Here is a 13,686-nt window from a genome sequence, read left to right on the forward strand (position 1 = left end):
AAAAACTACACTAATAGCTTTATCCTCTTGAATTAGAATTGGGATTCTTTGTGCTTCCATCAATTCTTCCAGTTCTTTAAGGAGTTGAATATCCTCTTGAGAGTACATATCATTTTGCAATTTCTTCTACCTTCTTCCCTAGTTAATATAATCCACCACTTGCTGTCCTATCACCTCCTTCAATTTCTCCATTAGTCTTCTAAATTTGCTATAAACCAATGGTTTCCCTCCCATCCAACTATCTTCCTAGAACCTTATTTTATGCCCATTACCCAAGATCCATCTTACCCCTTCACTTAGCAGCCCCCTTCTCCTAATAATATTCATCCAAATTTTGGAACCTCCCACAAGATCATTATTAAATAGAGTATGGGACAACAGGGAGTTTGAAAGATATTTAGCTTTTGATATTGATCCAATCAGTATTTCCTTCTCCCAATCTCCATCCAACTTTTGCAAGGAGAGCCTTATTCAAGTCACGAAGTCTTCTAACTCCCAATCCCCACTTTTCCTTTGGTTTACAGACCTCCTCCTAGTTAACCAAGTTTAATTTGTTCTTATCTTTTGATCCTGACCATAGAAAGTTCCTCTGTATTTTCTCTATTTTGTCAGCCATATTTTGATTAATCTTAAAAAGGGACAAAAAATAGATTGGAATGCCCTGGAGGGCCGTAGAGAGTAATTGTAATTTACCAGCATTACTTAAAATCTTCCCTTTCCATCTTGCCAGCTTCCTTTTGGTTCTTTCAATAATAGTGTTCCAAAATTTATTGGTCACCTCCCTAGTGATTAACGGTAGTCCAAGATATGTGTCCGGGAGGTTGATCTACTAACAACCTAATATCTTCCTTATCTTCCTCTACATGATAGTCTCAGTATTAAAAAAATAAAGCTTACTCTTAGAGTAATTTATTTTCTGCCCTAAGCTTTCTTCATAATTTCTAAGTATACTTTTCCAAGCCTCAACTTCCATAGTAGAGGATTCACAAACAAAAATGTGTCATCCACAAATTGTTGTAACACCTCAGTATCAACAGTAGTTGCAAGTTTTATTCCTTTCACACATCCTGTATCAACCACTTTAGAAAATGATCTCCCCAACACCTTTGCCACCATAATAAAAAGATAAGGAGATAGTAGATCACCTTGTCTTATTCCTCTTTTCGCAATAAAATTACCCCAAGGAGAGCCATTTAGATATATCATTAAATGCCACTCTTCCAAGCACATCATAAAGGAAGTCCCATTTTACCTTATCATATGCCTTAGATATATCCAACTTGAAAGCCATATTAGATTTTTTATTCTTTTTCATAAAATGTATGATTTCATGAGTAGCAATCACTGCATCTAGGATTTGTCTACCCGACACAAACCCCTTCTATGGTGTTCCTATAATACTTTCCAGGAAAGGCTTAATTCTATTTACTAACACTTTTGCAAATATCTTATACATTGTGTTATAGAGGATTATAGGTCTAAAATCTAGTAGACTCACAGGTGTCGGGGTCTTGGGGACCAAGGCAATAAAGGTTTTATTTATCCTTTTTAGCATCTTCCCAGTTTTGAAAAACATCTGTGGTAGCCCATATCAGTTCACTTTTAATGACCTCCAAAAAATGCTGGAAAAACATAGAGGGGAAACCATCAGGACCTGGGACCTTATAGGCTTTCATGGAGAACACCACCCTTTTCACTTCCTCTTCTGTGATAATACCTAAAATGCAATTATTTTCCACATCACCAAGCACCTATGGGATTGTATTTATTAGACTTCTTCTGATAACCTAATTTCCTGTATTATTATCCTTTTTATAGGCCTTGCAGAAATACTCTACCAGATGTCTCCCCATCTCCTCTTGATCCTTATATTCTCTTCCCCCTTCTCCTTCCAACCTATTAATCATGTTTCTTCTTTTATGATTTGAAGCAGACCGATGGAAGAAAGTAGTGTTCCTTCCTCCCTCAGTTAACCATTGAACCCTTGATCTTTTCTTCCAATAAATTTCCTCCCTTAAAATGATATCCTTCCATTTTTTCTATATTTTTCCTCCTCTTGAGTAGCAGCATCCAGATTATTACCCTCCGCAATCTCTTTTTGCAACTTTTTAAGTTTTTCCTCCACTTCCCCTTTAACCTTGAACAAATCACCAAAGGAACTCTTAGCCCAACCCTTAACATTCCTCCTAATGTTCTCTAACTTTTGCATTAGTCTGTACATAGCGGTACCATCAATTTTTATATTCCACCATTCTTGAATACGTTCTTTGAAATCTAGGTGGGACTGCCACATAATTTCACATCTGAAGGGTTTTGATCCTCCTCTTAAACCATCCTCCTAATAAAACATTAAAGGGGAGTGATCAGAGCCAGTTTTTGTGAGATTCTCTAGAAGGGAATTACCTAATCGATCCCAATTCCCTGACACCATTAATCTATCCAATCTTAATTGGATTAGATCTCTTCCTTTTCTATTATTAGTCCATGTGAATGGGTTCCCTCTTAAATCAACATCAATAAAATCCATTCTACCCATAGAATCATGAAGATCTTGCAAGCTTTCAGGGTTGTCTCTAATTTCCCCTAATTTTTTTGAGTGATAGAGGGGGGTATTAAAATCTCCCACACACATTAATTGTTCATCCTTCATAGTATTTATAATACTTTCCATCTTTCCATTAGTTTCCTTCCTCCCTACCTTGTTGTTAGAAGCATAAATGTTAATATGCCCCCATTTTTGACTACTAGTTTGGAAATTCGTTATAATAATTTTTTTGTCCTTCCGTATCTTAGCCCTAGTCATAGAGCACAGGTTCCACATGGTTGCAATACCCCCTAAGGCTCCATCAACATCCATATGTACAAAGGCAGCTCCCGACCAAATGTAACTAACAAGTCTAACAAAATTAGCACTAGACATTTTTGTTTCTTGAATTAACACACAATCAACCTTTTCCTGAAATATACATTGCTTTAAAGCATATTGCTTCCGGGGGTTATTTAACTCCCTTAGATTCCAAGAGAGAAATTTCATTTCTTACCTCTTGTTACAGTCTCTAGTGTAAGCTACTTACCATTGGCCACGTCCCTTGCTGCTTGTTTTATCGTGGTTGCTCTACTAGTCGATCTTCTTGTTCTCCCACAAGTTCCAACATCTAGTTTCTTCCCCCCCTTTTTCTTTCTTTTCTACACCTCCCATTCACCATTCTCATCCTCTTGTAGTGAGATGAGACTTAATTCCTTTTCAAATTTCTCCAAACTTTCCATCACCTTAGCAACAATCGCCATTGGGGAGGCCTTTATCACTCTTAGAGGAGTGCACACCCATTCCTGGTTACCACAATCTACCTCAATATGTTCCTGCAAGCACATATCACCCTGACTTGCTAGAAAACTATGGAGGGAGTGGTGTGCCACTATTTCACCCTCCTCCATAATTTCTCCTTCCTTAAGCCCCCCCCCCCAATGGTGAGCTTATTAATTCCTCTATCTCACATCTGAATGGGTATTCTTCCATTTTCCTATTCTCCTCTAGAGCTTCCCTTACTTCAGGTACACTTTGCCCCTCAACTTTTTTAGCTGGGGTATCTTGAGTCATGTTTTCCTCTATATTTTGAACATCAACAATCCCCTCCTCTAGTCTTGGGGTATTCGAGGGGTCCCCAACAATCTCTTTAACTATTCCAGGGGATCCAACTTTTTGTTTCTCTTTTTGCAATTGGGTTTTATAGTCAACAATAAGATGTCCAAATTGCCCACATTTTTGACAAAAAAGTCTAGTGTTCTCATACTCTATGGGTTGGTAATTCTCTCCCCATTTAGTTTTTAGGGTAACTACAGTCAGAAGAGCCTGATTTAATGCCACATTCACACAAAATCTGGCATAAACCAATCCAGATTTTTGCATTGCCACCTTATCCACAGTCACAAAGTAACCAAAGGAATTTCCTATCCACCTTAGTATCTTCTCATCCAAAAATTCAAGTGGTAATCTAGGTAGCCTTACCATACAGGAGCTAGCTTATTGAGTTCTATACTAGCATCAAATCTTGGGTACCACCTTGTTAATACAAGACAATGCTTCCCACGGTACCAGGTTCCTGAGAGTATAAGATTGAAATCCTCCTCTGCAAAAAATTTAAAATAGAATATGCCACTCAGCATAGCTGAAATATCAACACTACCCCTTATCTTCCATTTTTGGCTAACCCACTTATGCACCATCTCTATCATGGGTTTGAAGGCCACAAATCTCCCAACCACACAAAAATTTAAACTAGAGGTAACACGATCCACCCACTCATTCGGGAGGGAGATCATCGACCCTTTCACATTGTGAGCTATCTTAGGTTCCTCCTTAGAAACATTAAGCACCTAGGATCCCACAAGAGCATTCTTTCAATCTCTCAAGGTCCCAATTGTCATCTTCTAACCACATACCACCAGGTAGCCAGCTGAGACCCCATTATCCAAAAGATTAGGGTTAGAAAGATTCCTTCCCACCTCCTCCACAGACCCACACCCCATTGTCATGACCTCCAAATCTCTGCGCAAAATCAACACCATCTATAGATCAGGGCAAGGTGGAGGGTCCAGAGGCTTAGGGCCCACCATGGACAAACTCAAATTCAAACTTCAAAAGAGCGGCAATTTGCAAAGCGACAATATGTATGTTAGCTAAGCAGTTAATGAAATTTCTATCACACCTTATTTCTAATGTATGTCTATGTAAATAAGTTTAATCATGAACTTTTCTTTTCCCTATATATCACGCCTATTTAAATTGATTGTATTCTTAATATGTACTTACTAAAGACCCTTGGTTTTGGTTTTTACTGGTAGCTTGCAAACATAAGTACCATTTTTTTTACCGGTAAAACGTACGTCTACTCATTTCTTTATGGAGGAAGACATGGGTTTTGCCATTTAAATGATTTTTTAGTTTTCTTCATAGGGCTTGTAGAAACCCAAATCATGATTTCTTAGCAGGAATATCGTTGCACAATATCTTTACTATCCATTTAATGATGACCTATTATATTATTCATGCATTTACCACTCGGCTAAACTAATAAATGATTGTACCCCAAATCTATAGAGTTCATCTAATTTTTGGTACTTAAACTGTTCGAAAAAATATTTATTTTCTTACTCAAAAATAGTAGGAGCCAATTAGATTTTTGGAAAATACTATTATGTTAAACTTTTAAACAAGCGCCATATTAGTTACAATAGTTTAATTGAGTACATTGAGAAAGATTAAAATTTAATAGTTATAAGATAATAAATTAAATTAATTTAATCATAATATTTAATTAATATTTTAATATTATTAGATGAAACTTCTATATGAGAATTTTTTTTTGATCGGTAAACGACCGAAGCCTAGATTAATTATTATTATTTGTTGGAATTAATTATTATAATATGTTAAGCGAAGGTATATTCGAACCCAAGACCTCCCACATGAGAGGCTTGCAAGTTACCGTTGCGTTGTAGGCTTTTGCCTCTATATGAGGATTTTAATTTTCAATTTAGAGTTATAAAAAAATTACCATTTTATTTTTTAAAAAAGTAATACATATTTAAATATTTGAAAAATAATATTTTATTATAAAAAATTGATATTAAAAAAAATAAAATAATTTATGATATAAATGTAATGTTATAATTATAATTTCAAGAGCCTACAATGGTAAATTGTGAGCCTTTATCGCAGAGGTCTTTGGTTCAACTCTACACAAGCTTAATAAATAAGAATAAATTACACTCTTAAAAAGTGATCAAAGATTGTTTTTAACATTAATAGTATATTGAAGTGCAAGTTTTTAGATTAAATTGATGGTTTAATCACAGGACTAAATAATTTGAGAAGGGGTGTAATTGAAAATCTAAATTAAATATATTTAAACAACTAAATTAAAAAAAATGACACTTCAAATTTTAAAATTTTAAAAAATAAATTATATTTATTGTAATATGAGTTTTTAAAATCTAAAATTCTGATTAAGTGCAAGAAAATTTAGCTAAAAAAATGTAATATGTGGAACACATAATGAATTGAGATAATAAAAATATATAGCTGAAAAAATGAATAAATAAATATGAAAGCTTTAGAAATATTGAATTAATCAAAAAATAGTTAATAGTTATTGGTGGAGAACAATATAAGTTATAATTTTAGAGTTCTAAGAAGAGAAAATGTGTCCCATAAATTATTATATTTGATTGATCTGTTTATTAAAATATTATATTTAATTTACATTTAATGAATGCAATAGTTTCCATGGGCTTTTTGGGGATGACCTCGAAGCGTGACGATATGGTCACGAGCCTTGTTTGTATGAGGTCTGGTGTTCGAATCTTGGTGGGGTGTTTGTGTTGTGATTTATGGTGGGGCTTGCCGTGATTTTTCATTTAAGTTATTTAATTCATTTTTTTGTGACGACCTATATTATTATATAGTAATTTTATAGATTTTTCAAGTTGGGTATTTGTGAATTTCATGAGAATGATAAATTAAAACAATTAAAATAACTATTAAAAGTTAAATATTAATAGCTTAAAGAACACAAATAACTTACAATATTGAAGTTACTTACCATAACTTAAATTAATTATTTAGAGATTATTAAGTTAAAATACTTAAGCTTTAATAAACTGATCAAGATTTTTATTAAACTATTAAAAAAAAATTAATTAAAATTTGTGAGTGCAAAATGTTAATCATAATGGAGATTACACTAATTTTAAAGTTGGTCAATATATTGTAACTTTGATGTTAGGGACTCTATTTTTGCTATGGTGTTGGCTTGTGAGGTTGTTCCATCTTGTGTTTCTTGTGGGTTGTGTTGCTTCCGGTCATGAATGATTTTTGTTTAAGATTATTTATGTTACTTTTTTTATTGATGTACCATCTTAAATTGAAAATACTATAATTTAATGATGGTTTAGCACCTATTTTGCAAGATCATCATCTCCTTGTATCTCTATTCTTTTCTTCCCCTTTCTCCTAGGTGGAATTGAGGTAAGACCTAGTTGATCCTCTTTAAAGATCCTATTTTCATGGCATAAATCTCAGGTTAGTATCTAACTACCTAGGTCCTCCCTTTCCTTCATGTAATTACTCAAAATCTATTTTTTTGCACCAAAATGACTATATCTTGAGTTCTACACTTGATTTTATGGATCTAGGACCTATTTTGGGACCCCAAGGGATTCCCAAGGGTTTTGGGCCTTGGTTTGCAAGGATGCAATGTTCCCTTGCCTAATCAAGGATGTAGTGTTCCCTTGCTGGGCTAGTCAGGGACAATGCATCTTTGCTTGGGCTCTATTTTGGGTCCATCACTTGGGTCTTGTATCTAGATTGTTCAGCAATGTTAACTTCTAGGTGGATTGGGTTGGGGTATGAGAAAGTTAATTATGAGCCCTTCATAAACCCATCCATTTTCTCTATTTTGCATATCTCACTCTTGTGACCTAGCACTATCAAGCACTCAAGTAATCAAACATTCAAGCTTTTAAGCATTCAAGCCTCCAAGCATCTTTCAAATAATTCCTCTATTGAAGATCAATGATTCAAGAATTTAAGGAGTTTATCTTCAATATCTTCTTCAGTCTCTTCAAGGTCTTTTGTTGCATCTTCTACATCCATTCATCCACATTCTTGATCCAAGTCAATTGGTAAGGAGAGATCATTACATTTGATTGGAGAGATTCTACTATTATAAGGTGAATTTCAAATATTTACTTTGCATTTTCACAATTCAATTATTTTAGTTCAAGTCTAATTCTTAATCTTGGATTTTACCAAGGCAACTCCTCCATCAACAAACAAAAACACTTTTTTATTGTAGGTTTTGGATCTCAAATTGGTGAACAGATGTCATGACCCCCACTTATAACCCTAATTATAGTGTCCTCCACCTAAGAGAGATAGATAGATGATATAAAATAATTTCATTTAAATACATTTCTAACTATTGATATAATGATAAATGAATTCATTAAACTTATGACATAAGGTTATATATTACCATAATATAATGTAATCTATATATCAACATATTGATATAATAATGATATTATACTAATATAATAATGACTATAATATAAAATAGTAATACATCAAATACTATGATTAAAATGTATAGGTATTAAATGATAAAGAATAAATAATTTTTTTCATAATTAATAAACAAATAAAGAATAATAATTATGAAAATCTTAATAATAATATATTAATCATATAAATAATAATTATAATATAGGTATTAGAAGAGACAATTCCCTTCAATCATGACAAATATATAAGGAAGTAATTTTTTAGGGAACTGGATCATTACTTATTCAAAATTTATCTTATCAAATACAGATGGAAAATGGGGTCATTACAATTGGTATTAGAGTAGCTTTTCTTACCATCCTGATAGGAAGAACATCAATAGACAAAATTAAGAAAACTCATATTTCAAATTGTATCAAACATAGAGAAATAACTGAACAATGTGACAGGTATAAGCCTGAAAGAGTATTATGATAAATTGAAGGAGTCGAGAAATGCAGATTTGTTTTAGAAGATTCCATCTGAATACTTATGTCAAAACATGTCATCAAGAAAGCATTCCTAAAGTCATAGTCAATCCACTGAGATTGCATGTATAACCCTTCATTAATATTCATGGATCATTGATCATTAATGAATGAGAAGAAAAGATAAAAGTATCTATGTTGATCGTAGTTGAAAAGGATATAGAGTTTATACCTTCACTATTCATCCATATATATATATTTATGTATGCAATCTTAGCATGTTTTTTAATACTACATAAATAACTTTATAGAGAATAATAATAATGAAGGGTCCAAGTAGTATATTAATAATCACAACCAATTACTTCAACTCAACACGACCAAGGATCAACTACAAAGAAATATTATTATCAGTGCAAACTTCACATTACATCGCTACAATTACATTCATCTACCATGACTTATATGTAAAATATACAACATTCATAAAAAAAAATTGAAGAAAGATAAAGAGCACATCTTGCAATGTGCCTAAGAGCATACAAAAGGAATCATCATTAGAAGTATGCCTTAAATTATGGTATAACATTGAAGATGCTCTAACATGCCAGGCAATCATCTAATGTGCTATAGAATATCATGTTGTATTCCTTTCAAAGTATAAGGATTGAGTTATTGTTATAAGGGTATTTTCATAACAATGTATATCTCGAGATCAACCCACTGCTACTACTATCAATGTCACCTCTGTTGGCAAAGGTGTTACATAGATCTATTCTCAATATCACTAAATTGGTTGTATATCATACAAACACCATCTAATACAAGTGAAACTTCATTCAAAGAAGAATAGCATCAATAAAAAAGCATCAAAACTAATAAAATGGATTCACACCCATCATTGTGTAGTAAGGAATCATTTATCTTAATGCGATTATAAGATAATGATTAAGGAGAATATATACGAAAAGTCATATTTAAATGGTTATTGCCTTGTTGGCCAAATCGGGCGATGTCAATACCTGATTATGTGGAGTGAAGTATAAATGATATCTTATAATTACCATGGAATGAATCAATAGTGCCATATGGAGGAAATCATAAATTATGTCAAACTAATACTCCACAATATCCACCGTAATCTGTGGTAATGGTGATCAGAGTCTTGGTAATCCATGAACCTTATAAAGTAATGGTAACCATCTTCCAGGGAGAAATTATAGTCAGAACTCAGAAGGACACCGACCAATCATTATTTAAAGAAGGTCAAATACGATGAATTACCATTGAAACATTGAACAAGGATTTGATGAATAATGAATAACATGCGATAAATTTTGCAATATCTATTTGGAGAACCATTTTAAGTTCTTCTTTCTTTTGATGCTATGTCACGTGTTTATGTTGGCAATTTGAATCCTTGAACAACCTAGCAGGACTTGGAGAATGAATTCCAAGTTTTTGGTGTACTATGCAGGATGAGCATACACAATCAGCAGTAAAATATTAAAAAATTCTACTAAAAAATAATGATCAATAAGAATAAGCCAACTATTATGGATGGGTACAATTTCTTGAGGAAAATTCTGAAGTGAAGAACAACATGTCTTTTGAGTTCTAATGGGATAAGAACATATAGTAAATCAAGATATATAAGGAGTTCAAAATCAATCATCCAATCAGTCATCAATTATGGTAAGAGGTAAACATGATGGGTCTGACTTGAAGGCAAGCATCCAAAAACATTGCATCATAAAAATAATTAAATCACATTAGAAATTACAAACTTGTATTGAATTAAATGCATGAATTTATGATATAATGAAAGGCTGGAGTCATTACTCTTGAAGGAATATTGGTATGTCGAAATGAAGGCAACTAGTATTATTTTCCAAACAAACACTTTGTTATGTTACAAGCTAAAGTTCGGACCATACAGATGTCAGTTGAGACAAAGCTGGGAAGATTGGAGAAGTAGAGACCCACACTTCACCATTTCTATAATGTCATTATAATTCTGACATGTACGAGAAGTATAAAAGAAATATAGTGGCACTTCTAAATAGTGCGATAGAGACTATATTGTGATCAATTAAACAAGGGACAATTCATGAAAAGAAAGAGAGTGAAGAGTAACAACAAAGAAGAATAAGACTTGTGCACCTCCAAGGTAAGTATGATTTATTGAGTTGAAGGTGTATCAATAAATTAATGTCTATGATAATACTAATATGGAATGAGTACTTAATATTAGGAATGTAACAAAGAATGCAATTTATAATGATTGAATATAAATAAGAATGTTATTTTAACAAGAATAGGATAATTGTATTTTTGTTGAGGATAGGGATTATCTTATTGGTTAATTTAAATATTATCACTATCGAGTATTTAAGAGAGGCGTTTAATATAATGTTATTAATAAGTTACAAATAACTCGATAAGACCCCTTATATTAATGGATAGGGAGTGTGCATAGGGTGAGGAGTAAATCAGTCGCGTTGGGGCATAAGAATCCCAATATGGATTTTAAGATTTGAGGGAGCCCCAAGCTGAGCGTGTCCAAACTCGAGCAACAGTAAACCTTCCATCCATAATGAATTTAAACATGTTCCTAGTGGGTAGGGAGTGTGCACAGGGGGAGGAGTAAATCAACCACATTGAGGCAAGAGAATCCCAATATGGATTAAAAATATGAGGGAGCCCCAAGCTGACTATGTCCAAACTCAAGAAACAGTAAATCTACCATCCACTATGGAATTATACACCCTATTCTAGTACTAGCTATAGAAAATTTGTTAAGAATATGTGTCTTCAAGAACTTTTGATCTCTAGATGGAGAAAGGAGCACAACATTCACAATCAAAGTGGTAAAAAATTTCCTTACCTTTTCTTATTTCAATTTGTAATCAAGGTTCTAACATGTATACTATGTCTCTACATCGTGTCTTCATGGATCAATGTGTTTGCTTCGTGTCTTCCTACATTCATGTGTCTACATTGTGTTTGTATTGTGTCTTCATGCATTAATGTGTCTACTTTGTGTCTTCATTCGTAGATCATCATATACTAACATGTGTACTTTACAAGTATTTTAACACGTATGGAGGGAAAGGAATGAATTTGAGTTACACATTGCTTGAGGACAAGAAAACTCAAGAGGGGCAGACTGTCATGACCCCCACTTAGAACCCTAATTATAGTGTCCTCCACCTAAGAGAGATAGATAGATGATACAAAATAATTTTGTTTAAATACATTACTATTAACTATTGATATAATGATAAATGAATTCATTAAACTTATGATATAAGGTTATATATTACCATAATATAATGTAATCTATATATCAACATATTGATATAATAATGATATTATACTAATATAATAATGACTATAATATAAAATAGTAATACATCAAATACTATGATTAAAATGTACAGGTATTAAATGATAAAGAATAAATAATATTTTTCATAATTAATAAACAAATAAAGAATAATAATTATGAAAATCTTAATAATAATAATATATTAATCATATAAATAATAATTATAATATAGGTATTAGAAGAGACACGTCCCTTCAAACATGAAAAATATATAAAGATATCATTTTTAAGGGAATTAGATCATCACTTATTCAAAATTTATCTTATCAAATACAGATGGAAAGTAGGGTTATTACAACAGATTGCAGATTCATATACCCTTTTTGTCATTCTTTAGAATTGTGAAATCAAAATTAGGGTCATACATAATTTAGCAAGGTTGCAGAGGTCACCCTTGCCAAGAAAGATTGTAGAGGTCACCGTTGCGAGGAAGTCACCCTTCCTAGATCACCAAACAATTTTTGGGTTTTATAGATTTTCAGTGTTTTAGGCCTAGATTCAATGTTGTTTATCAGTTTGGAACATCACAACAAACATAAAATCAGATCTAAAAGTTGATTCTTCTACCCTCTTTTTCATTTCAACATATCTACTTATTACATTTACATATCTTTCTCTAGGTCTCATTATCATGAGGGTTTCTAAGGAATTTTGCATCTTTTCCCTTATTCTACCCCCTAGATCTAGTCTACATTCATGCTCCTCTCTCACTTGAAAAGCACTAATATTTCTAGATCTATTCTCTTGGGATTGAAATGATAATTCTCTTGAATCCTTTGAGTTATGTAACTGTGGTTATGTGATGAACTTAGGGTTTTATTCCCTTGATTCACATTTCCCCATTAACATCTTTGGTGAACTTGACTTGTGCCCTCTTTCTTTTTGGAGTCCGATTATTACATTTCATTGTGTTATCTTGTGATTTATGTTTGCATGCTTTATTTATTTATTGGATTATATTGTGTTCTTTGTGATTTAGTTCATTTCATAAAGTTAGATTCATTTTTGCCTTGTTTTTGTATGAGCTTTACTACCTTAAGTCCTCCTTATAATTTTCCTATTAGGAGAAGTTGTAGAGTCATGGATCATTTCAATTTGAATTCCCCTTCTCCTCTCTTTAGGAACCTTAGTAATCCCATGGTTTCTCATGATCCTAATCCTTCTATGGAGCATGAATATTCTCACTCATATCATGATGAGGACGAGGATTTAAGGGTTCCTCCTAAACAAGTTCACAATCTTGCTACTGATATTGATAAAATGCATGATTGTCTTCCTCAAAAGAATTAAAATATTGATGCTAGTGCTACTTTTGATGCTCTTAAGAAAGTGATCTATAATGATGAATATGGTGTTAATATTTTACATAGTCTTACTCACATTTTCCATTCTCATGTTAAGCCTTTGGCTCAGGTCACATCTAAAATAGGAATGACTCCACCTGCTAGTACTCTTTAACTTGCCTTGCCTATTTCTGTACCCATCTCTAGCATTCTAACTAATGTTTCTCCTATTGTGACTACTTCTATTCAAATGTCTAATCCTCCTATTAGCAATCTTCCTATTCCTTCTTTGCATGTGAGTTTTTTGCCTACTTCATTACTTCACAACCTTCATATAGTAGTGTTCCTTACACTTCTCCTAATCCTCCTCATGTGGTTCATAGTGTTCCACCCTTTTTTCCTTCTATTCCATCTAATGCATACACTCTTCCTAGTGTATCAATTATGTTAGTTCCACTTATTTCCTCTAATGATTCCACT

Source organism: Cupressus sempervirens, chromosome 3, assembly GCF_028749045.1.
Source record: "Cupressus sempervirens isolate cs-2001-9-10 chromosome 3, ASM2874904v1, whole genome shotgun sequence".
NCBI lineage: Eukaryota > Viridiplantae > Streptophyta > Pinopsida > Cupressales > Cupressaceae > Cupressus > Cupressus sempervirens.